This window comes from Ceratotherium simum, chromosome 12 (assembly GCF_057802395.1).
Source record: "Ceratotherium simum simum isolate JZ-2026a chromosome 12, ASM5780239v1, whole genome shotgun sequence".
NCBI classification, from domain to species: Eukaryota; Metazoa; Chordata; class Mammalia; order Perissodactyla; family Rhinocerotidae; genus Ceratotherium; species Ceratotherium simum.
In genome coordinates, this window is record NC_141911.1 from 17877204 (window position 1) to 17902899 (window position 25696).

The following is a 25696-nucleotide window of genomic DNA, read 5'->3' on the forward strand; positions in this document are numbered from 1 at the left end:
TATCATTTAAAAAACGTTGGTGATGTCAGCATCATGGCGAAGTGAGTTGTTCCCTTTGTCTCTCCCCTCTAAGTTACAACCAAACAGACATCCATTGACCAACAGAGGATACCCTATACAGCACAACAGGATGCCTAAGAGATCCATGCAGCAATACATCTGAAGGTGGGTGGACTGGATCCCCCAGGAAGCAGTAGAACTAGGGGAGCAGCCCTCTCCCCTTCCCCTGGTGGAAGCAATCCAGGGCGCGGATCCTCATGCAGTGGCCTGTACAACTGAGTAGAGGCGAGGGTGGCCGCATCCCACGCATGCATATGAATGCCTGCAGAATGGTGGCTGTGCATGTGCATGCGAACACCTGCGGTGTAGCAGCAGTGACCCTTGCACGATGGTTGGTGGATCAGTGGCAGTGGTACCCCGACCCACACAACTACAAGCAGACTGGGCAGGAGCAGAAAAAACAGCTCCTGCCCCAACCAGCAGTGGCAGGTAGAACCTGCACCCAGAAGCATCAGGAACCACAGAAGAACCGGTGACCTAGCCCCCAGTTGTAGCACTCCCAACACCAGCTCCACCAGCAGTGGGGGCTGTATAAAAGTCCCTAGGTCCCTGGGCCCCCACCAGTAATACCTCTGAACACGTCATCCCTGGCAGCTGTGCAACCAGTATCCCCAGACGACTTGGGAACAACAGCATGAGTGGTGCACAGACAGCAGCATCCGAGCCCACAGAAAGCCAATGGAGGAATGTGAGATCCAGGCAACCCCAGAAGCAGCAGAAGTGCTCTCAGCCTTGTGACCCCAGTGGTGTCACAAGTTGAGACTGAGTCTGAGTCTGTCACTGAGACTGCAGTGACATTTAAGCAGCAAGACACTAGCAACCCCAGAGGCACAAGTAGCACAAGGAAGGCACTGACAATGCTTCTGGCAGAGGCAGTGAAGTGTGGAAAGTGCAGGCCCTCAAATACCATCAGAAGAAGCTCATAACCAAGGTGATCAAAACTATACCCAAATAAGAAAAGGTGATTACTACCACCCATGCACTGGCGGAGGATCATTTCATCAAATACCATGAAGAACTACAGTAACACGGCAGAACAGGAGGAAAATGACAACTCTCCAGATATAAAACCTGAATTCACAGGAGATTGCAGTCTGACTGACAGAGAATTCAAAAAATAGCTGTCATAAAGAAACTCAGTGAGTTACAAGAAAACTCAAAAACACAGTTCAGTGAGCTCAGGAATAAAATTATTGGACAGAAGGAATACTTCACCAAAGACAATGAAGATCTAAAAAAAAAACCCAGAAATTCTGGATATGAAAAACGCAATTAATGAGATAAAAAAATAGTGTAGAAAGTATTATAAATAGAGTAGACCTTATAGAGGAGAGAATTAGTGAGCTCTGAGATACAAACCTAGAAATGATTCAGGTGGAGGAGGAGAGAGAACTAAGATTTTTTTAAAATGAAGAAATTCTTCGAGAAATATCTAACTCAATTAGATAAAGTAACATGAAGATTATAGGTATCCCAGAGGGAGAAGAGAGGAAGAATGGAGCAGAGAGCTTATTCAAAGAAATAATAGCTGAGAACTTCCCAAACCTGGGGAAGGAACTGGACATGCAAGTGCATGAAGCTAGTAGAACCTCTAATTACATCAATGCAAAAAGACCTTCTCCAAGGCATGTAATATTAAAAATGCCAAAAGTCAATGACAAAAAATATTAAAGGCAGCAAGACAGAAGAAAATAACCTAAAAAGTAATCCATATCAGGGTTTCAGTGGATTTCTCAGTAGAAACCTTACAGTCTAGGAGTGAGTGGAATGACATATTCAAAATGCTGAAAGACAAAAACTGTCAGCCAAGAGTATCCAGCAAAATTAGCCTTCAGATATGAGAGAGAAATAAAATCTTTCCCAGACAAAAAAAAGCTGAGGGAGTTCATCACCACTAGACCTGCCCTACAAGAAATGTTGAAGGGAGCTCTCCTATGTGAAACAAAAAGACACAGGTTTACAAAGCTTTGGGCAAGGAGATAAATAGATGAAATTGGAGAATTGCGGCTCTAAATCAGAATAGGTTAGCAAAGACTTACTTATAAAGGAAAAAGGGAAAGAAAGCATCAAAAATAAGTATAAACACTTCAATTTGGTCACAAACTCAGAACACAAAAAAGAATAATTTGTGACAACAAAAACGTACAAGGGGAAGAGGAAGGGATGGACCCTGCATAGGACTATCTCATCTGTGAGATCGTTTATACAAACCTCAGGGTAACCACAAAACAAAAAATCAGGGCAGGGTCACAAATCATAAATAAAGAGAAAACTAAGAAAACCATCACAGAAAACCACCACACTGAAATGGCAGACAGAAATACAAGGGAAAAGAAACAACGCAAATATAGAACAACTGGAAAACAAAACATAAAATGACAATATTAAGCCCTCATATATCAATACTCACTCAAATGTAAATGGATTTAATTCACCAATCAAAAGACATAGAGTGGCTGGATGGGTTAAGAAGCAAGACCCAACAATATGCTGTCTCCAAGAAACACATCTCAGCTCTAAAGACAAACATAGGCTGAGAGCAAAGGGATAGAAGATGATACTCCAAGCAAATGGCAAGCAAAAGAAAGCAGGTATGGCCACATTTATATCTGACAAAGCAGACTTCAAGATAAAAAAGATAATGAGAGACAAAGATGGGCATTATATAATGATAAAAGGAACACTGCACCAAGAATACATAACACTTATTAATATATGTGACCTAACACAGGAGCACCAAAGGATATAAAGCAACAATTAACAGAACTAAAGAGAGAAATTGACAGCAACACAATAATAGTAGAGGATCTTAATACCCCACTTACGTCAATGGATTGCTCATCCAGACAGAAAGTCAACAAGGAAACAGTGCCCTTAAATGAAACACTTGACCAGATGGACTTAATAGTTACATGTAGAACATTCTGTCCCAAAACAGCAGAATAAACATTCTTCTCAGATGCACATGGAACATTCTCAAAGATAGACCATATATTGGGAAATAAAGCAAGCCTCAGTAAATTTAAGAAGATTGAAATCATATCAATCATCTTTTCCGACCACAATGCTATGCAACTAGAAATCAAATACAAGAAAAAAGTTGGGAAAGTCACAAATACATGGAGACTAAACAACATGCTACTGCACACTATTGGATCAACAAACAAATCAAAGGAGAAATCCAAAAATACTCGGACAAATGGAAATGAAAACACAACATAGCAAAACCCATGGGATGGAGCAAAAGTGGTACTAAGAGGGAAATTTATAGCAATACAAGCCTACCTCAAGAAACAGGAAAAATCTCAAATAAACAAGCTTACATTATACCCAAAAGAACTAGAAAAAGAAGAACAAACAAAGCACAAAGTCAGTAGAAGAAAGGAAAGAATAAAAATCAGAGCAGAAATAAGTGAAATAGAGACTAAGAAAGCAATAGATAGGATTGATGAAACTAAGAGCTGGCTCTTTTAAAGATTAAACAAAATTGACAAACCCTTAGCCAGACTCACTAAGGAAAAAAGAGAGAAGACTCAAATAAAATGTGTAATAGGAGAAATTACAACAGACACCACAGAAACATGAAGGAGTGTAAGAGAATACTGTGAAAAGCTATTCACCAACGAAGTGGATAACCTAGAAGACATGGATAAATTTTTAGAATCATACAACTTCCTGACACTAAATCAAGAAGAAATAAAGAATCTAAATAGACCAGTCACAAGTAAAGACATTGAAACAGTAATCAAAAACCTGAAAAACAAAAGTCCAGGACAAGATGGCTTCTCTGGTGAATTCTACCAAACATTCAAAGAAGATTTAGTATCTCTCCTTCTCAAAAGCTTCCAAAATGTTGAAGAGGACGGGACACCTTGTAACTCATTCTGAGAGGCCAACGTTAGCCTGATACCAAAACCAGATAAGGACAACAACAAAAAAATTACAGACCAATATTGCTGATGAACATCGATGCAAAAATCCTCAACGAAACATTAGCAAATTGAATACAACAATGCATTAAAAGGATAATACACCACAATCAAGTGGGATGTATTCTAGGGGTGCAGGGATCGTTCAACATCCGTGAATCTGTCAGTGTGATATGCCACCTTGACAAAATGAGGAATAAAAATCACATGATCATCTCAGTAGATGCAGAGAATGCATTGGACAAGCTCCAACATCCATTTATGATAAAAACTCTCAGTAAAATGGGTATAGAAGGAAATTACCTCAACATAGTAAAGACCATAAATGACAAACTGACAGCCAACATCATACTTAACAGTGAAAAACTGAAAGTCATTCCTATGAGAATAGGAACAATAGGAGGGTGCCCACTCTTGCCACTCTTCTTCAACATAGTACTGGAAGTTTTAGCCAGAGCAGTTAGGCAAGAAAAAGAAACAAAAGGGATCCAAATTGGAAAGGGAGAAGTAAAAATCTATTTGTGGATGACATGATTCTATATATAGGAAACTCTAAAGAATCCACCAAAAAACTATTAGAAATAATCAACAAATACAGCCAAGTTGCAGGGTACAAAATCAACATACAGAAATTGTTGCATTTATATACACTAATAACAAATTAGCAGGAAGAGAAGTCAAGAATAAAATCCCATTTACAATTGCAACAGAAAGAATAAAATACCTAGGAATAAATTAAACCAAGGAGGTGAAAGACCTATGCACTGAAAACTATAAGACATTATTGAAAGAAATTGAAGAAGACATAAAGAAGTGGAGGGCCGGCCCCGTGGCTTAGCGGTTAAGTGCGCGCGCTCCGCTACCGGCGGCCTGGGTTCGGATCCTGTGCGTGCACCGATGTACCGCTTCTCCGGCCATGCTGAGGCCGCGTCCCACACACAGCAACTAGAAGGATGTGCAACTGTGACATACAACTATCTACTGGGGCTTTAGGGACAAAAAAAACGGAGGAGGATTGGCAATAGATGTTAGCTCAGAGCCGGTCTTCCTCAGCAAAAAGAGGAGGATTAGCATGGATATTAGCTCAGGGCTGATCTTCCTCACAGAAAAAAAAAAAAAAGAAGTGGAAAGATATTCCATGCTCATGGATTGGAAGAATAAACATGGTTAAAGTATCCGTATTACCTAAAGCAATCTACAGATTCACTGCAATCCCAATCAGAATCCCAATGATATTCTTCATGAAAGTAGAACAAAGAATCCTAAAATTTATATGGAACAACAAAAGATCCCAAATAGCTAAAAAATGCCTGAGAATAAAGAGCAAAGTCAGATATATCAAACTCCATGAATTCAAAATATACTACAAAGCTATAGTAATCAAAACAGTGTGATACTGGCAGAAAAACAGACAGATCAGTGGAACAGAATTGAGAGCCCACACATATAAATAAAGCCACACATCCATGGATAGCTAATCTTTGACACAGGAGCCAAGAACATACAATGGAGAATGGAAAGTCTCTTCATTAAATGGTGTTGGGAAAACAGAACAGCCACCTGCATAAGAATGAAAGTAGACCATTATCTTAACACCATACACAAAAATTAACTCAAAATGGATTAAAGACTTGAATGTAAGATCTGAAACCATAAAACTCTTAGAAGAAAATGTAGTATACTCTTTGATGTTGGTCATAGCAGTGTCTTTTCAAATACCATGTCTACTCAGGCAAGGGAAACAAAAGAAAAAATAAACAAATAGTACTATATCAGACTAAAAAGCTTCAGTAAGGCAAAGAAGACCATCAACAAAACAAAGACAACCCACCAACTGGGAGAGAATATTTGCAAATCATATGTCCAACAAAGGGTTAATTTCCAAAATATATAAAGAACTCATACAACTCAACAACAAAAAAATGAACCACCCAATCAAAAAATGTGCAAAGGATATAAAGTGACATTTTTCCAAAGAAGATATACAGATAGCCAACAGGCATATAAAAAGATGTTGAACATCACTAATTATTAGGGAAATGCAAATCCAAACTACAATGAGATATCACCTCACACCTGTCAGAATGGCTATAATTAACAAGACAAAAAATAAGAAGTGTTGGAGAGGATATGGAGAAAAGGGAACCTTCATACAGTGCTGATGGGAAGGCAAACTGGTGCAGCCACTATGGAAAACAGTATTGAGATTCCTCAAAAAATTAAAAATAGAAATAACTTATGATCCAGCTATTCCGCTGGTGGTATTTATCCAAAGAACATGAAATCAACAATTCAAAGACATTTATGGAGCCAGTCCTGATGGCCTAGCAATTCAAGTTTGGCACACTCTGCTTCTGCAGCCCAGCTTCAGTTCCCGGACGTGATACCACACCACTCATCTGTCAGTAGTCATGCTATGATGGCGGCTCACGTAGAAGAACTAGAAGAATTTACAACTATACACAACTATGTACTGGTTCTTTGAAGGGGAAAAGGGAAAAAAAAGGTGGAAGATTGGGAACAGATGTTGGCTTAGAGCGAATCTTCCCCTGCAGGAAAAAAAAAGGGAGATTTATGCATCCCTGTGTTCATTGCAGCATTATTCACAATAGCGAAGACTTGGAAGGAACCCAAATGCCCATCAGCAGATGAATGGTTAGAGAACATGTGGTATATATATACAATGGAATACTGCTCAGCCATAGAAGAAGACAAAATTGTGCATTTGCAACAGCATGAATGGACCTTGAGGGTATTATGCTAAGCAAAGTAAGCCAGACAGAAAGACAAACACCGTATGATTTCAGTCATATGTGGAAGATGAACACACAGATTGGGAGAACAGATTAGTGGTTACCAGAGAGGAAGGGGGTTGAGGGGTGGGCGAAAGGGATAAAGGGGCACATATATATGGTGACAGATAAAAACTAGACTACTGGTGTTGAACCTGATGCAGTCTATACAGAAACTGAAATATAAATAATGTACATCTGAAATTTACACAATGTTAGAAACCAATGTGACCACAATAAAATCAAATTTAAAGAAATGTTACCTCAGTGCTTTCTGTCCTCCATAGTTTTTGATGAGAAATCCTCTCCTACTCAAATTATTTTTCTCCTATAAGTTATGTCTTACTTTCTTCTTGAGACTTTAAGATTTTTTTCTTTGTCTTTAATTTTTAGCATTGTGGTTAAGTTGTCTCTGGGCATGGATTTCTTTAGGTTTATTCTGTTGGTGGTTTGCTAAGTTTCTTGAACTTGTAGGTTTATGTCTTATGCCATTTTTGAGCCATTATTTCTTCAAATATTTTTTCAGCACAGTACTCCATCTCCTCTTCTCTGTTTCTCTGGTGGCATGAATGTTAGACCTTTTGTTCTTGTTCCACAGATTCGTGAAGCTCTGTTCATTTTTTTCAGTTTCTTTTCTCTGTTATTCAGGTTGGGTAATTTCTTTAGTTCTGTTCTCAGGTTCACTTACTCTTTCGTCTTTCATCCTCATTCTCCTTATTTGGTCCATCCAGTGAGTATTTAACTTGGTAATACTATTCCTCGTCTCTTGTGTTTTCATTGGTTTTTCTTTATATCTTCTCTTTCTTTGCTTATACTTCCTATTTTAACTTTTTTTCACCACTGTTCATGATTGCTGTTTAAGCACTTTTATAATAGTTTCTTTAAAGCTTTTGTCAGATAATTATATCATCTGTGTCATCTAATAATAATCCATTTATTATATATTCCCAAATAAGTTGAGATTTTTATGGTTCTTCATATGCTCATTAATTTTGGATTATATCCTGGACATTTGGAATATTAGATCATTAGACTCTGCATTTTGTTTAAATTTTACAGAGATTTTTGATTGTGTTTGTTTCAGCAGACAGTTGACCTGTCAGGCTCAGGCTACAAGTTCCTACCTTTCTCCTGTGTGCTGTGGTTCTAGTTCCACTTCTTTTCTCAAAGTCTGTGTGTATACTGCCCAGTGTGGTCTGTCTGAGATCTTGGTAGAAGTCTGTCTGTTAGCTCTGTGCTCAGAGTCTTCGGTATGCAGAATGGGATCATATCCACACTCAGGTCATAAGTGAGCCCAGGACTTGATGAACAACTTATGGGGTCATTTTCCTGAGCTCCTCCCAGTCTGCCATTGACTTGATACTTTCTTATTCCCGGGGGCTCCACTTTTCATTTTTCTAGGTATACGCCTCTAATATCTAGGATTTTGTCACCTCTGGGGCCAAGTGGTGGGAGGAGAGAGTGTCACAGGAGACAAAGGTTCTTCTCCCTCAGAGTTTTGGTTCATGTAAACTCCTGTTGCTCTCTCGGCTGCCATTGCAACAGTGAGCTTTCCTGGGAGCTGCGGCACAAGAGAAAGGAAAAAGAGAGAGAAGAAAAGAAGGGGGATTTTTCTCTGTTCTCCCTCTGTTTTCCCTATCAGTTCCCTCCTCCTCCTTAAGCCAGAACTGGAAGGTTTCTATTATCTCTTTGTCGTTATCAGACTGCTCAGTTCTGGGATTTTAGTCAAGTTAGGTTTAGGCCAGAAGATACTGTAGTTTTAAAAAAATGGTACACTCACCACATGTTTGGTGGTATTTGAGTTCTGTTGTTCTTCTCTAATTTGCCTGCTGCCGGTTTACTTTTCAGAGTCCTCAAATGTTCTGTCCAGATTTTGTAGTTGCATTCAGTGGAGGGGAAGGGTGGTATGTGTTTATACCATCTTACCAAGAACTGGAGCTTTCTGGTACCTCACTCTTAATTTTTCCAAAACTAAATTAATTTCGTTGTCTTCAAAGCCACTGTCCATCCTGTATTACCCATCTTACTGTAGAGACTCACCGTTCAAGATGGCTTGACTTTGAGGTTTCTGCTTTGAGTTACTGGAAATTCAAGTCATCTTTTAGTATCCTCTCTGTCACTGTCTCACCCAACTCATATCTAATCAGAGACCAAATCCTGTGTTTTCTACCTTCTGAATATTTTGTATGCTTCTCCTTTCTATTATTATTTCTGCCCTAGTTGAGATACTTATCTCTTGCTAGTCTTTTCATCTCTATGCTTTTAATTTTGGATCCTTCTAATGTATCATTTACTTCAACTGCCAATGTGATCTCTCTAAAACAAAATTAAACACGTAGCTCATCTGCTTAAAGTTATTCAGTGCTTCTTTATTGCTTGGAGGGTAAATTAAAACCTCTTTAGCTCAGCACAAAGATTCCATACTTTGGCTTTCTTACGGCTCTTGATTTTCCTCTCTCTCTTCCTTCTTCATCACTTAAACTTCAGTAATACCAGACTATTTGCAGTGCCTTGAAAGTACTGTTTCCTAGTTTTTACTTGAAATTCCACCTCTCTTATCTTCCTGGAGAGAGAGTTCATGGTACATTTTTGTTGCCTTGTGGCCTTGGGGACTACTGCAGAGGATATGGGAGAGATTCAAGAGGGAAGAGTCACATGCTTTTAGTACCACTGAATTGGTTTCCTGCTGTGGAGGGGGTGATGACTAACTATAGAAATAATTACTATTAATATGTACAGCGTGCTCTATAGTTTATTAAAAACGTCATGATTTTGGGGGCCTTCATTTATCTTCATAGCAACTTCATATTATAGACATTGTATTATCACTGTAAGAAAACAATTGATTCTGTGCACGAAGTATGTATTGCACGTCTATGTTGCGCAAGGCATTGTTAGGTGCTAAGGATACAACAGTAAGACATGACCCCTTCCAAGAGTTTATCAGCTCTAATTAATTAACGAGGCTTAGGGAGGAGAGAGGAAAAGGAGTTTGGTAGACAACTCATGGAGTACTTCAGAGTCTACTTTGAAAACATAATCAGAAGTCTGTGGGAACAGTCGCTCATAGTGATGGGCTGAGTCATTCAACCTTAGGTCATGTGTAGGAGACTACATTGCTGATATTGGAAAAAGACCACTTAAAAGTAAAGCCAGCTCAAATAGAGATCTACATTTTGTAGTAAAGAATGAAAAAAGATTTGATTGGGATTTTTGAAAAATGTAATTTAAAAATTATTTTGTCTTATCAGAATTTTGATTATATTTGCAAGTCTGTATTAATTTTGAAAGTAATTAATTTGGGTAGGATTGTAATTTTTCTAATAGAATTGTGTAATGAATACTATATGTATTTTATCAAATATACAACTGTAAGGCATATTGTTATTTTACATATAACTAAAAGAAAAAATGTTACCAATTTAACTATGATACAGTGCTTTTTATCACTTAACTTTTTATTTTATACTTATAGAAATAACTCTTTTGGGATTATATATTTTTTTATTATATCATTCTTGTGCATCTATAAAAAGGAAAATATGAATGAAATAAATTGGTAAAGCTATTCATTCCTAAATCTACTTCACATTCATAATTTGAGTTTCCAATCATTTCCTTTTTTAATTAGTCATTGATGTTCATGTTTTTTCAAATAATATTATCCTCTGTACTACCAAGTACAGTGAGATTTCTTTAAAAAGTACTCTAGTTTTCTCTCTGGGATTTTCTCTCAAGGAGTCAACACCAGTTTGCAAGTTTTAACGCTAACACTTTCTTGCTCTTAACAGAAGGAATCAATGGAAGATTTTCAACAATTACTAGGGCTCATATTTCCTCTTGAAAAGACCATAAGTGGTTTTTTTTTTTTGCTGAGAAAGATTCACCCTGAACTAACATACATTGCCAATCTTCCTCTTTTTTTGCTTGAGGAAAATTAGCCCTGAGCTAACATCTGTGAAAATCTCCCTCCACTTTGTATGTGTGTTGCCACTGCACCATGGCTTAACAAGTGGTGTAGGTCTCTGCCCAGGATCCAAACCTGGGCCGCCAAAGCAGAGTGTGTAGAACTTTAATCACTTGGCCACAGGGCCGGCCCCCATGAGTGATTTTTTAATTGAAACTTTGAGAGGTTATAGTTGCCCAGTTATGACACCAAGAAAGAAAAAAACTAACAAAACTCATACATTACTCAGGCGATAACACCTATGTTGTAATTGCTACCTGGCCAATAATTTATAAAATTATAACAGATTATAAGATGCCTTTGGTTATAAGATGCACCCCATTTCAGAGATGTTAAAATGTGAAAAATATTCATATTAGAATTGATGAAAGTTGGTATACCCTTCACTTGATGTTTTTCTATGTTTTATAACTATATTATAAAAGAGAGTCACTTTTGAAAAAATGGCTGAGACTTTGTCAGTTTTCTGAAGGTCATTTCTTAATTTTTTATACCCAAAATATTTTGAAGAACCAACATTATAATTCTTTGCAGTTTTCTTTTATTTGCTTATCTAATCCTGTCATATTTGTAGAAGGTTTTGCATGTGATTTGAACAATTTTCCAGTATCACTGTCATCACCTTCATGAAGTCCCTCATCTTTGGCAAGATTTGCAATTTCTTTTGTCAGTCAATTTGTATAATATCCAGCTATCAGGGAGAGATTGATCAACAGAGACCTTAAGGTGATGAATGTGAATAGAAACTGGTGTTAAGTGAGGGTAGAGTAATATGTGGGAGCTAATTTTGTAGTGGTCATTAATGCATATTTTGGGGTTGTGACAACTTTTGCTTCTCAATTCAACATTGTAACTGCTGAGATCTTTATATAATAACTGTACCTATAGCACAGTACAGTCATGGGTATTTATGACAACGCTAACTCTTCAGGAAATGAATATCAGCATTAATGATTTAAGACAGCACACAAATATTTTTCCATTGATAAGTATTAATATTAATGATTTGCTTGTACAGTTTGAAAATGTATATATATTTACACAGTGGTTTATTCTTTTAACCACTCATAAGCTCTCCATTTTGTTGACAAAGAGAAGCAGTCTTAAAGAGGTTGTGACAGATGCACGTCTTAAACCTAGTATGTGTTTTCTAATACTCTTAAAAATCACATTATAATTAAACAAACCAAAGCGGTTAAGATTACGTTTTCAGTCTTAAAGGTTAATCCTCTGGGACTGGAAATTGTTGTAAGTTATTTGATCTGTACATTTTATTAACTGCTTTGGGAAATTATAATTAATTATGACATTGTTTCTATGGCAAAATGAAATCCAAGTCCCTGACCTATAAATAAGCATTTGGAACATAAATAGTTTTTAGGTTGAATTGTAATTTAAAGAAACCATGGATTTCAAAATAATTTCGTATGCTTGTATTCATATTCAAAATTTTCTCTGAGTAACTGAAGTTTTCAAAAAATGCAGGTTAGCGAAACTCTTAACAAGGAAGACTTCAAGCCAAGTGGTTTGTTTGTTTTCCTCTGAATAGTATTAATAAAAATTAACTAAAGTTACTAAGAATCTAATCCTGACTATAATTCTCTGGGGTGGGGATTATTATTCCGAAGTTACAGGTTTTGAAACTGGCTCAGAGTCATTGGTACTTTGCCCAAGATCACATAGTATGTCCAGAGGCAGGATGCAAGCCAAGCGTCTGACTTTCAGGATTATGCTTTCAACTATTTTACTATGCTGTTTGTTCCTTTTTAAATCCCATGTTAGTATTTGCTTTAATTAGGTAAAACTCGTATGCGTGATAATTTTGTAGAGCAGGGATAGGCAAACCATTTCTATAAAAGAGCAGATGGTAAATATTTTAGGCTTTTCAAACCCTAAGGTCTCTGTCATAACTACTGATTCTGCATTGTATTGTAAAATTAACCATAGACACTGTGTAAATGAATGAGCATGGCTGAGTTCCAATAAAACTTTATTTATGGACACTGAAATTTTAATTTCATATAATGTACATGTGGTCATGAAATATTCTTTTTTTCATTTTTTTCCACCATTTAAAAATATGAAAAACTATTCTTAGCTTATGGACCATACAAAAACAGGTGGAGGACTGGATTCGGCCCATGAGGCATAGTTTGCCAACCTCTGTCGTAACCTGTTCCTCTATCTTCTCCCAGAAGTGACCATTATTCTGAATTTTGGATTTGTCATTCCTAGGGATTTTTTAAATACTTTTTTTCCATATATATATGTACCTAAACAATGTATTGTGTTCTGTTTTGCTTATTTTTGAGCATTATAAAAATTATACTGTATATAGATTGGGACTTCCTTTTTTTCATTCAACATTATTTTTCTGAGATTCATTCATGTTGTTGAGTATAGCTGTATAATATTCCCTTTTGTGAATATATCACAATCATTCTCCTGACAGTAGGTATTTAGTTTAGTTCCAGTTCTGTTTTGAGCATGCTCGTACACATCTCCTGATATACGTGTATAAGAATTTTTCTTGGTTATCTGTTTTCTTCTGTTGAATAACTTAGAAAAATTTCTGAATTTTATAAAAAATGATAAAGCAGTATTATTCCTTTTTAGAAATGTTGGCTTCTTATTAACGCATCTTAAATCATTCTATATTTACTTATATTAATGGAAAAATGTCGTTAAAATCTGCAGTTAAGTTGTTAAACATTTTGTTCATTCTTTCATGCATTTATTTATTATTACATAAACATTTATTGACTGTAATATATTAGGTTCTGTTCCAGCAAGAGAATTTAAGATAAACAATAAAGAAGATAGACAATTGAACCAATAATTAAGTAATAATAACTTTATTGAATTCCTACTATGCCAGACAGGTTAATTTATATGCATTATCTCTGTAGTAGTCTACTAGGGCTATTGTAACAAAATACCACAAACTAAGTGGCTTAAACAACAGAAATTTATTATCTCACAGTTCTGGAGGGTAGAAGTTCGAGATCAGCGTGTCCACAGGGTTGGTTCCTTCTGAAGGCTGTGGGGAAGAATCTATTCCATTCCTCTTCCCTATTTTCTGGTGGTTGGCTGGCAATTTTTTTTTTTTTTTCGGTGAGGAAGATTATCCCTGAGCTAACATCTGTTGCCAATCCTCCTCTTTTTGCTGAGGAAGATTGGCCCTGGGCTAACATCCATGCCCATTTTTCTCTACTTTATAACTTTATATGTGGGACGCCTGCCACAGCATGGCTTGACAAGCAGTGCATAGGTCCATGCCCACGATCCAAACCTGGGAACCCTGGGCCACCAAAGTGGAGTGTGTGAACTTAACCAGTACACCACTGGGCCGGCCCTTGGCTAGCAATTTTTAGCATTCGTTGACATGTAGAATCATCTCCTCAATCTCTGCCTTCATTTCATATGGTGTTCTCGCTGTATGTGAATCTGTCTCCAAATTTCCCCTTTTTATAAGGACACCAGTCATGTTGGATTAGAGCCCACTCTAATGATCTCATTTTAACTTGATAAAAATCCTATTCCCAAATAAGGTCACATTCTGAGGTACTAGGGGTTAGGACTTCAACGTATGAATTTTGGGGAAACACAGTTCAACCCATAACAATCTTCCAGTCTTTACAACAATTCCATGTAACTCCATTGAACCTTGATGGTACTGGTCATATCATAGAGTATATTGCTGTACAAAACTGTGGCATAGACTCACTTTTCCCTGCTCTTTCCCTCAATACAATTAAATACTCCAGAAATTACTTAACATACAATGATAATAGGATTCTAAATGCTGGAAAAAAGAAGATGAACTGGCTAGGGACCTCAGGACTTGAGAATAACAATATGGTTCCCTGAGTTTTCTTTTTATCTCCCATATATCCTTGAGAGGGTGTTGAACATGAGTGAAACCCAGATCCACCATAGACATGGACAAAAAACAAAACAAGAAAAACATGCTCTCACTCTCCAAAGTACTAGGAAAGAGGAATCCCAGTAGCTGCCACAGTGGGGTCCTGGTGAGTGGTTTAAGTTGTGGGCAGCAGTGAAGCCTCAGGCTGTCCCAACCCCATTCCACAACCAGAGCATGGGCAGGTAACTTGGAGGGCAGTTTGACCCATTAGTGGCAGTAAAGCCCTGACCATCCCAATTCCACTCAACAACTAGGGCACTAGCAGGTGATTCCAGTCTACCCACAGCAGCTGTAGCCACAAAGCCCTGTGTCTCCATGCTCTCTGGCTACTGATATAAGAGACCAGGCCCAGTGGCATCTGCCTCCCACCCTCAAGAGATCTTCCAGTAACAGCACTTGATGCAGGGAAACAACTTCCATCCTCACAAGATAGCACCCGAAGGGATTGAGCAGGAGTACCATCAGCACCAGAACAATGAAGCTGACCAGAATAACATTGCAATGGGGTTCAGAAAAGCAAACTGTCATTGGAACTAAAGGCCACAAAAGTAGGCCAGAACCTAAACACTAAGCCTAAATGGTGCTACTACCTGCTAAAATAGAAGGTATAAATAGGATCAAGAGTCTTCTAACATAATAACTGAAACATTGAGGATATAATAAAAAAAATCACTGTAATACCAAGAACCAAGAAAACCACAACCTGAATGAGGAAGGACATTGAGTTGACAAGAGTACCAGAATGAATTAGATATTAGAATTATCTCACAAAGATTTTAAAGCTGCTTCAAACAAATACTTCATCAAGCAATTAAAAAGAATGGGAAAAATTACAACGGATACCACAGAAATACAAAGGATTATTATAAGAGAATACTATGAGAAATTATATGCCAACAAATTGGACAATCTACAAGAAATGGGTAAATTCTTAGACTCATACAACCTCACAAAACTGAACCAAGAAGAAATGGAGAATCTGAATAGACCAATCACAAGTAAAGAGATTGAAATAGTAATCAAAAACCTCCCAAAAAATAAAAGTCCAGGACCAGATGGCTTCTCAGGTGAATTTTACCAAACATTCAAAGAAGATTTAATACCCATCCTTCTCAAACTATTCCAAAAAGTAGAGGATGATGGAACACTTCCTAACTCATTCTATGAAGCCAACATCACCCTGATACCAAAGCCAGACAAAGACAATACAAAGAAGGAAAATTACAGGCCGATATCGCTGATGAACATAGATGCAAAAATCCTCAATAAAATATTGGCAAACCGAATACAGCAATACATTAAAAAGATCATACACCATAATCAAGTGGGATTTATACCAGGGATGCAGGGATGGTTCAACATAGGCAAATCAATCAACGTGATACACCACATCAACAAAACGAATAAAAACCACATGGTCATTTCAGTAGACCCAGAGAAGGCATTTGACAAGATACAACATCCATTTATGATAAAAACTCCAACAAGATGAGTATAAAAGGAAAGTACCTCAGCATTTTTAAAGGCTGTTTATGACAAACCCACAGCCAACATCATACTCAACGGGGAAAGACTCAAAGCCATTCCTCTGAGAACAGGAACGAGGAAGGGCTGCCCACTCTCACTGCTCTTATTCGACATACTACTGGAGGTTTTGGCCAGAGCAATTAGGCAAGAAAAAGGAATAAAAGGAATCCAAATAGGCAATGAAGAAGTGAAACTCTCACTATTTGCAGATGACATGATTTTATATATAGAAAACCCTAAAGAATGCATTGGAGGGCCGGCCCCATGACTTGGTGGTTAAGTGCGCGCGCTCTGATGCTGGTGGCCCGGGTTCGGATCCCGGGTGCGCACCGAGGCACCACTTCTCCGTCCATCCTGAGGCCGAGTCCCACATACAGCAACTAGAAGGATGTGCAGCTATGACATACAATTATCTACTGGGGCTTTGGGGGGGAAAATAAATAAAATAAAATCTTTAAAAAAAAAAAAAGAATGCATTGGAAAACTATTGGAAATAATCAACAACTACAGCAAAGTCTCAGGGTACAAAATCAGTCTACAAAAATCAGTTGCATTTCTGTATGCTAATAATGAACTAACAGAAAGAGAGCTCAAAAAGAAAATACCATTTACAATTGCATCAAAAAGAATAAAATATCTAGGAATAAATCTTACCAAGGAAGTGAAAGACGTATACAGTGAAAACTACAAGACATTATTGAAAGAAATCGATGAGGACGTAAAGAAATGGAAAGACATCCCATGCACATGGATTGGAAGAATAAACATAGTTAAAATGTCTATATTACCTAAAGCAATCTACAGATTCAATGCAATCCCAATCAGAATCCCAATGACATTCTTCACGGAAATAGAACAAAGAATACTAAAATTCATACGGGGCAACAAAAAGCCTGAATAGCTAAAGCAATCCTAAGAAAAAAGAATACAGCTGGAGGCATCACAATCCTTGACTTCAAAACATACTACAAAGCAATAGTAATCAAAACAGCATGGTACTGGTACAAAAACAGACACACAGATTTGTGGAACAGAATTGAAAGCCCAGAAATAAAACCACACGTATATGGACAGCTAATTTTTGACAAAGGAGCTAAGAACATACAATAGAGAAAGGAAAGTCTCCTCAATAAATGGTGTTGGGAAAACTGGACAGCCACATGCAACAGAATGAGAATGGACCATCTGCTATCACCATTCACAAAAATTAACTCAAAATGGATCAAATACTTGAAGGTGACACCTGAAACTGTAAAACTCATACAAGAAAATATAGGCAACACACTATATGACATTGGTCATAAAGAAATCTTTTCAGATGACATGCCTACCCAGACTAGGGAAACTAAAGAAAAAATAAGCAAGTGGGACTTCATCAGATTAAAGAGCTTCTACGAGACAAATGAAACCAGGATTAAAATGAATAGACAACCCACCAGCTGGGAGAAAATATTTGCAAAACATATCTGACAAGGGGTTAATCTCCATAATACGTAAGGAACTCACACAACTGAACAACAAAACAACAACCTGATCAAAAAATGGGCAGAGGAAATGAACAGACACTTCTCCAAAGATATACAGATGGCCAATAGGCACATGAAAAGATGTTCAACATCACTAATCATCAGGGAAATGCAAATCAAAACAACACTAAGATATCACCTCATGCCCATTAGAATGGCTATAATCACCAAGACAAAAACCAACAAATGTTGGAGAGGATGTGGAGAAACAGGAAACCTTATACACAGCTGGTGGGAATGCAAACTGGCACAGCCTCTATGGAAAACGGTATGGAGATTCCTCAAAGAATTAAAAATAGAAATACCCTATGATCCAGCTATCCCGCTACTGGGAATCTATCAAACGAACGTGAAATCAACAATCCGAAGAGGCTTATGCACACCTATGTTCATTGCAGCATTATTTACTATAGCCAAGAAGTGGAAGCAACCTGAGTGTCCCCTGACTGATGACTGGATCAAGAAGATGTGGTATATATACACAATGGAATACTACTCAGCCATAAAAAAAGACAAAATCGTCCCATTTGCAACAACATGGATGGGCCTGTAGGGTATTATGTTAAGTAAAATAAGCCAGAAAGAGAAAGACAAACACTGTATGATCTCACTCATATGTGGAATATAAACCAATACATGGACAGAGAAAACTGTATTGTGGTTACCAGGGGCAATGGGGGTAGGGAGTGGGCACAAGGGGTGAAGGGAGACATATATATGGTGATGGACAAACAAAAATGTACAACCAAAAATTTCACAATGTTATAAACTATTAAAACATCAATTAAAAAAAATGACAAGACAAACTCAAAAAAAAAAATTCTCTTGAATGAATGGGGAAAAGGGAAAATCTCAGTAAAGAAATGGAAGTTATAAAAAAGACCCAAATGGAAATTATATAATTGGAAAATATAATAAACAAAATTTAAAATTCACTAAATAAAGTCAGTAGTAGAGTAGGGAGATGACAGAAGATAGAATCACTGACGTTGAAGAAAGATCAATTGAATTTACTCAATCTGAACAACAGAGAGAAAAAAGATTGAAAAAAATTATCAGAGTCTTAAGGATCTAGGGGACAGTAAGAAAAGATTTAATATTTATATCATTGGAGCCCAAAGGACCAGAGAAAGAGTGGGGGACTGAAAAAGGTATTTAAAGAAATAATGGCTGAAAACTTTCCACATTTGGTGAAAGATATAAACCTATAGATTCAAGAAGCTGAGCAAATCCCCAAATAGCATAAACTTAAAGAAATCTTCATCAAGAAATATTATTAAACTTCTGAAATTAAAAGACAAAACAAATCTTAAAATAGCCGGAGAGAAATGACACAATACCTATAAAGGAGCACCAGTTTGAATGACGGCAGATTTCTCATCTGAAACCAAGGAATCGAGAGGAAGTGGCATAACATTTTTCAAGTGCTAAAGGAAAAGAACTATTAATCCTGAATCCTATTATCTGATGAAACTGTCCTTCAGGAATGAAAGGGAAATAAAGACATTCTTAAACAAATTAAACTGAAGGAATTTGTTGTTAACAGAGCAAATAAAATTACTAGGGACAAAGGAGACATTAGATAATAGCAAAAGAATCAGTCCAATAAGAAGTTATTTCAATCCTAAGTGGGTATACACCAAACAACCAAGTTTCAAAATAGAAAAAGCAGAAACTAATAGAACTGAAAGGAGAAATAACAAATTCACAAGTATAGTTGAGAACTTCACCACCACACCCTCAGCAATCAATAGAACTGCTAGATAGCAATTATCAAGGTTATAGAACAGCTAAACACCACTACAAACTACTAAGATCTAATCTGGTAGATCTTACAGAACACTTATAGAACATTCTATGCAACAGTAGCAGAATGAACATTCTTTTTCAAGTGCTCGTCGAACACTCACCAAGATAGACAATATGATCATAAAACAAACCTTAACAAATTCAGAAGAATCAAAATTACTCAGAATATATTCTTTGAAGATAATGGAATCAAACTAGAAATCAGTAATGGCAAGATGACAAGAAAATCTACAAACTCTTGAAAATTAAACAACACACTTCTAAATAAAACAAGATCAAAGAGGAAATTTAAAAGGAAGCTTTAAAATACATAGGACTGAATGAAAATAAACACACAACATATCAAAATTTATGAGATGCAGCTAAAACACTGCTATGAGGTAAGTTTATAGCAATAAAAGGTTATATTAGAAAAGAAGGAAGGTCTCAAATCAGTAGTCTAAGTTCCTACCCCAAGGTGCTAGAAAAACAAGAGTAAAATAGAGCTAAAGCAAGCAAAATGAAGGAAATCATTATGAGTAGAAATCAGTGAAATTGAAAACAGAACTATTAAGAAATTTATTGAACCAAAACCTGGTGCTTAGTAAAAATGAATGAAATTGATAAATCTCCAGTAAGATTAATAAAGATAAAAAGACAACACAAATCACTAGTATCAGAAATGAAACAAGGGATATTACTACAGATCTCATAGTGATTAAAAGGATAATAACAAACAGCTTTACATTTATAAATTCAGCAACTTAGAAGAAATGGCCCAAGTCTTCAAAAATTACAAACTACCAAAACTTAGCCAAGTTGAAATAGATACCTTAAATAGCTCTATAAGATATTTTTAAAATTGAATTTGTGATTAAAAAGCTGTCAAAAAAAGAAATCTCCAGGCCTAGATGCTTTCATTGGAGAATTTTACCAAACATTCAAAGAAAAATTAATGTCAATTCAATACAATGATACAATCTCTTCCAGGAAATAGAAACAGAAGGAACACTTCCCAACTCATTTTGACACCTGTATTACCCTGATACCAAAACTAGACAACGACAGCACAAAAAAGAAATCTAAAGACTAATATCTCTCATGAACTTAGATGCAAACATCATCAACAAAATTTTAGTAAATCGAATCCAACCATGACCAAGTAGGATTTAGTCTGGAAATGCAAGTCTATTTCAGTATTAAAAAATCAATGTGATCTACCATATCAACAGGCTAAGGAAGAAAAATCATATGATCATATCAATTGATGCAGAAAATATTTTGATGAAGTTCAACATGCATGATAAAAATTGTGAGTATAGTAGAAATAGAGGGGAACACCCTCAACCTCGTAATAGGCATCTGTAGAAAAACTTAGATCTAACTTCATACTTACTGAATGCTTTCCCTCTACAGTTGGGAAAAAGGCAAGGAGGTTTGCTCTAACCGCTCTTAATAAACATAGTACTGGAAGTTCTAGTTATTGCAATAAGGCAAGAAAAAGAAATAAAAGGCATGCAGTTTTGAAGAGAAGGAATAAAACTATTGCTGTTTCCGGTTGACATGATTATCTGCATAGAATATCCCAAGGACTCTACAAACACACTCCTAGAACTGAAAAAATGAATTCATTTTAGTTACAAGGTAGAAGATCAATACACAAAAATCAACTGAATTTCTATACATTGGCAATGAACAAGTGGAAACTGATATAAAAAGTGCAATACCTTTTATAATTGCTCCAAAGAAAATTAAAAAAACTAACAAAACATGCAGAATTTGTGTGATTAAACTGACAAAATGATGAAATCAGAGTGAAAGAAGACATAAATGCTTGGAGCATCGTAACATATCCGTGAATTGGAAGACTCTAAGTAGTAAAAATGGCAAGTCTTCTTAAATTGATCCATATGTTTAGTGGAATTCCTAGTAAAATCTCAGAAACATTTTTTAGAACAAGCTTATTCTAAAATTTATATGGAAAGAGGCCTTAAAACAGCCAAAATAATTTTGGAGACGAATAAAGTGGGAAGAATGACTCTTCCTGGTGTTAAGGCTTACTTATAGCTACAGTAATCAAAACAATATAGTACTGGTGGAGGGATAGACATAGATCAATGCAGCAGTATGGAGAACCCAAAAATAGATCCACACAAATATGCCCAACTGGTTCTTGACAAAGAAGGAAAAGCAATTCACTGGAGGAGGGATTGCCTTTTCAGTATTAGTGCTGGAGAAATTGGACATCCATCCATAGGCAAAAATATGAACCTTGACCTAAACCTCATGCCTTGTGAAGTAATTAACTCAAAACAGATCATGCACTCTCACTGTAAAACATAAAATTGTAAAACTTCTAGAAAAAGAAAAAAATTTCAGAACCTAGGACTACCCAAAGTGTTCTTAGATTTGATACCAAAAGCACAATCTATTAAGGAAAATGTGATAAACTAGACTTCATCAGAATTAAAAACTTCTGCTCTGCTAAATAACCCATTAAGAGGATGAAAATATGAGTTACAGGTTGAGAGGAATATTTGTAAACCCCGTATTCAACAGGCGACTTGTATCTAGAACATATAAAAAACCACCAAAACTCAACATTAAAAGCACAAAGAATGTAGTTAGAAAATGGGCAAGAGATGTGCTAAACATTTCATTGGTGGGGGTATATGGATGGCAAGTAAACACATGAAAAGATGTTCAACATCATTAGCCATTTGGAAAATGCAAATTAAAAACACAATGATAGATCACTACACACCTTTCAGAATGGCTACAATAAAAAATTAGTGATAAAACCAAATGCTGGTAAGGATGTGGAGAAACTGGATCACCTACACATTGCTGGTAGGAATGTCAAATGATAACAGCCACTCTGCAAAATAATTTGGCAGTCCCTTTTAAAAATAAAAATGGATTTACCATACCAAAAGCAGGTAATTCCACTCTTGGGCATATGTGCAAGAGAAAAGAAAACTTATTTTCACTCAGAAACTTGTACATGAATTTTTTTAGCAGCTTTACTCTTAATAGCCAAAACCTTGAAACTACCCAAATGTCCTTAAAGTGGGTGAATGAATGAACAAATTATGGTATATCCATACCATGGTATGCTACTCCGCAGTAAAATGGAATAAATCCTTGATGTTTGCCTCCAATACCTTGGATGGACTGCAAGGAAATAATACCAAGTAAAAACAGTCAATCTGAAAAGGATACATACTGTATGATTCTATGTATAAAATTCATGAAATATAATTGCAGAGGTTGATGGAGAACAGATGAGTAGCTAACAGGTGTTAGGGATGGGAGTAGTGAATGTGTCTATGATGTGTTATGGTACACTCATGTGCCACATAACGACTGGTCGACAATGGACTCATATGATGGTGGTCCCATAAGATTAGTACTATATAGCCTAAGTGTGTAGTAGGCTATATAATCTGGGTTTGTGTACGTACACCCTATGATGTTCGCGAAACAATGAAATTGGCTAATGACACATTTCACAGAACGTATCCCAGTCATTATGACTGTAATGGTACGGTTAAGTACCTTGAACATGGTGGTGATTACATAAAACTATACATGTGTTAAAATTGCATTGATACAGATACACAAATGTGTGCATGTATAACAGGTGAAATTTCTATGGTTTGTACCAGTCCCAGTTTCCTGGTTTTGATAGTGTACTATAGTTACACAAGATGATAAAACTGGGAGAGGCTGGATGAAGGGTACACGGAACCTCCCTGTACATTACTTTTCACCTTTCTGTGGATCTATATTTCAAAGTATAATGTTAAAAAAAAATTGCTCAAAGTAACTCAGATTTTTTTACTTGTATTTCTCAAATACCGTGAAGGGAAGATATAGTATATAGCAATACTCAGTTCTCCACCACCCACTGTCTTGTAACTCTGTAGATACTCCCATACATCTTTTCAGAGTTTACCTCACATCTTTGCCCGGCCCTGCCTATTTCTTGTTTTTGGTCACCTCGCCTGCTCTCTGACCTATATCCCTAAAGCTCAAGTAATTGATAAGCTAATGCCAAGATCTCCTTGAATAGAGGAAGAAACTGAGTAAACAGAAGATTTTTGTCAGGCTAGAAGAGGAGAAAGGCAGAACATGTTCATATAATAATACTTTTTGTTCTGGCACACTCATGAAGTAGGTGGTATTGTTATGCCCAGGCTTACAGCAAATTTAAGTAATTTTGCTGAAAGTCAGCAGTGGTTAGGTGGCATTGACAAATATGTGAACTGACAGACTTCGGGGTCTGTCATTGTCCATGTTCTTAACTGTCATAGTATAATGCCCTTCCACCATTATAATACACTCCTGTGAGTGCTGCTGTAGGAGGTAATATATTAAAAATGGTATGGTAAGTCACACTTAACTCACTAGAGGAGGCATGGGAAACGTTTTCCAGGGGTGAAATGTTTGATTTGTGTTTTGGAAGATGAGTAGAGTTAGCCATTTTCAGGAGATGAGTGAGATCGTGGTGTAATCCACAAACCACAAGTAGTTGTCATGGCTAGAGTGTAGGCTTTATGATTGAGCAGTGGCAGAGGTGAGACTAGAGATACCTAGATCACAAACGGCCTTATCTACCATTCAACAGAATGTGGATTATATTCTGAAGATAATGGGAACCATTGAAGGATTAATGTGGGGCTTGATGTGAAAGAGAATGTTAGAAAAGTCACTCTAACTGCATTGTAGAGAATAGACTGGAAGGATGTGAGACTAGAGGTGAGATGGTAAGTTAGGAAGCTTGGAAATCTAGGAGTCAAAAGAAGAGAGCCTGAGCTAAGGCAGAACCTAAAGGGATAAATTATAGAGTTATTAGGAAGTAGAATTGGTAATTTGGCAGTCATTTGTATTTGGCAGATAAGAAAGAGAGGCAAAGATAACTCTCAGCTTGCTGACTTGGGTGGCTGATTGTGATCAATAAGTGACATAGAGGTAAGACCATGTAGTAAAAAGAATGATGAAGTCAAGTTTATAAATTGCTTGAGGTATCTTTGCTACCTAAGAGTGGAGTTGTCCAGATGTCAGTTGCATATACACAGAAGTTCAAGAGAAAAGAGCTGTGAGGTTGATTTAGATTTGGAAATTGGCAACGTATGTTAAAGCCTGGTTATGAAAAGAGAAGGAGGACCAGAGAATGAATCTCTAGAAAATGTTGGCATTAGCTTTGAGTCAACAAAGAGAAAAGCCTGTGAAAAATAGTAAAGATTGAGCCCAGGAGAGAGTGCTGTTACAAATATTGAAAGAGAAGAGAGATTTTTTTTTTTAATGTGTGAATTCTAGAACACTATTTAGTAGGATATAATGAATATTGCTTAGTCAGTTAAGAATAATGTTTTTAGGGGCTGGCCCCATGGTGTAGTGGTTAAGTGTACGCACTCCGCTGCTGGCGGCCCGGGTTTGGATCCCGGGCGCGCACTGATGCACCGCTTGTCAGGCCATGCAGTGGTGGCGTCCCATATACAGTAGAGGAAGATGGGCACGGATGTTAGCCCAGGGCCAGTCTTCCTCAGCAAAAAGAAGAGGATTGGCCAGATGTTAGCTCAGGGCTGATATTCCTCACACAGACACACAAAAAATGTTTTTAAGGGTATTGAATGTGAGAAGAGATTGAATATTAATATTAATCAATATGCTAATTAATATCGAGTAAAAAAATCAGAATAAATATAGCAAAATTCCAATTTTGTAAAAACAAATGTGTGTGCATTCATCATACATATGCATAAAAGAAAATTTGGAAGGAGATATCCTTAAACTTTCTCAGATGGTAGAATCCTTAAAGTTTCTCAGATGGTAGAACTATGAATGATTCATGTTTTCTTTATTTTATAAATTTTCGACAATGAACATATATGATTTTCATGAGAGAAAAAATACTTATGTAAATCAAGTAGATTCAGTCAAAACTAATTTCCAGTGGAAACATTAATTGCAAAATTTGCTCGAAGGAGTCTGTTTGAATTGTGAGCTAGGAGGTCATTTGTAACCTTAGAAAATTTTCACTGTCCTAGTAGGATCAGAAACCAGATGGTACTGGGTTAAAAATTAAATGGGAAACAAGAAAATGGAGGTGATGAATATAAAAAGTATGCTTTCAACAAGCTGATAAAAAGACATTAGACAGGGAAGTGGGACTGAGG

General features: G+C 36.7%; 1 protein-coding gene across 1 annotated transcript in view; it reads left to right on the forward strand.

The window, feature by feature from the left end:
• The window catches only part of NEK1 (NIMA related kinase 1), a 179826-nt gene that overhangs the window by 81900 nt on the left and 72230 nt on the right, over positions 1-25696 (forward strand). The gene's annotated exons all lie outside the window — the stretch shown is intronic.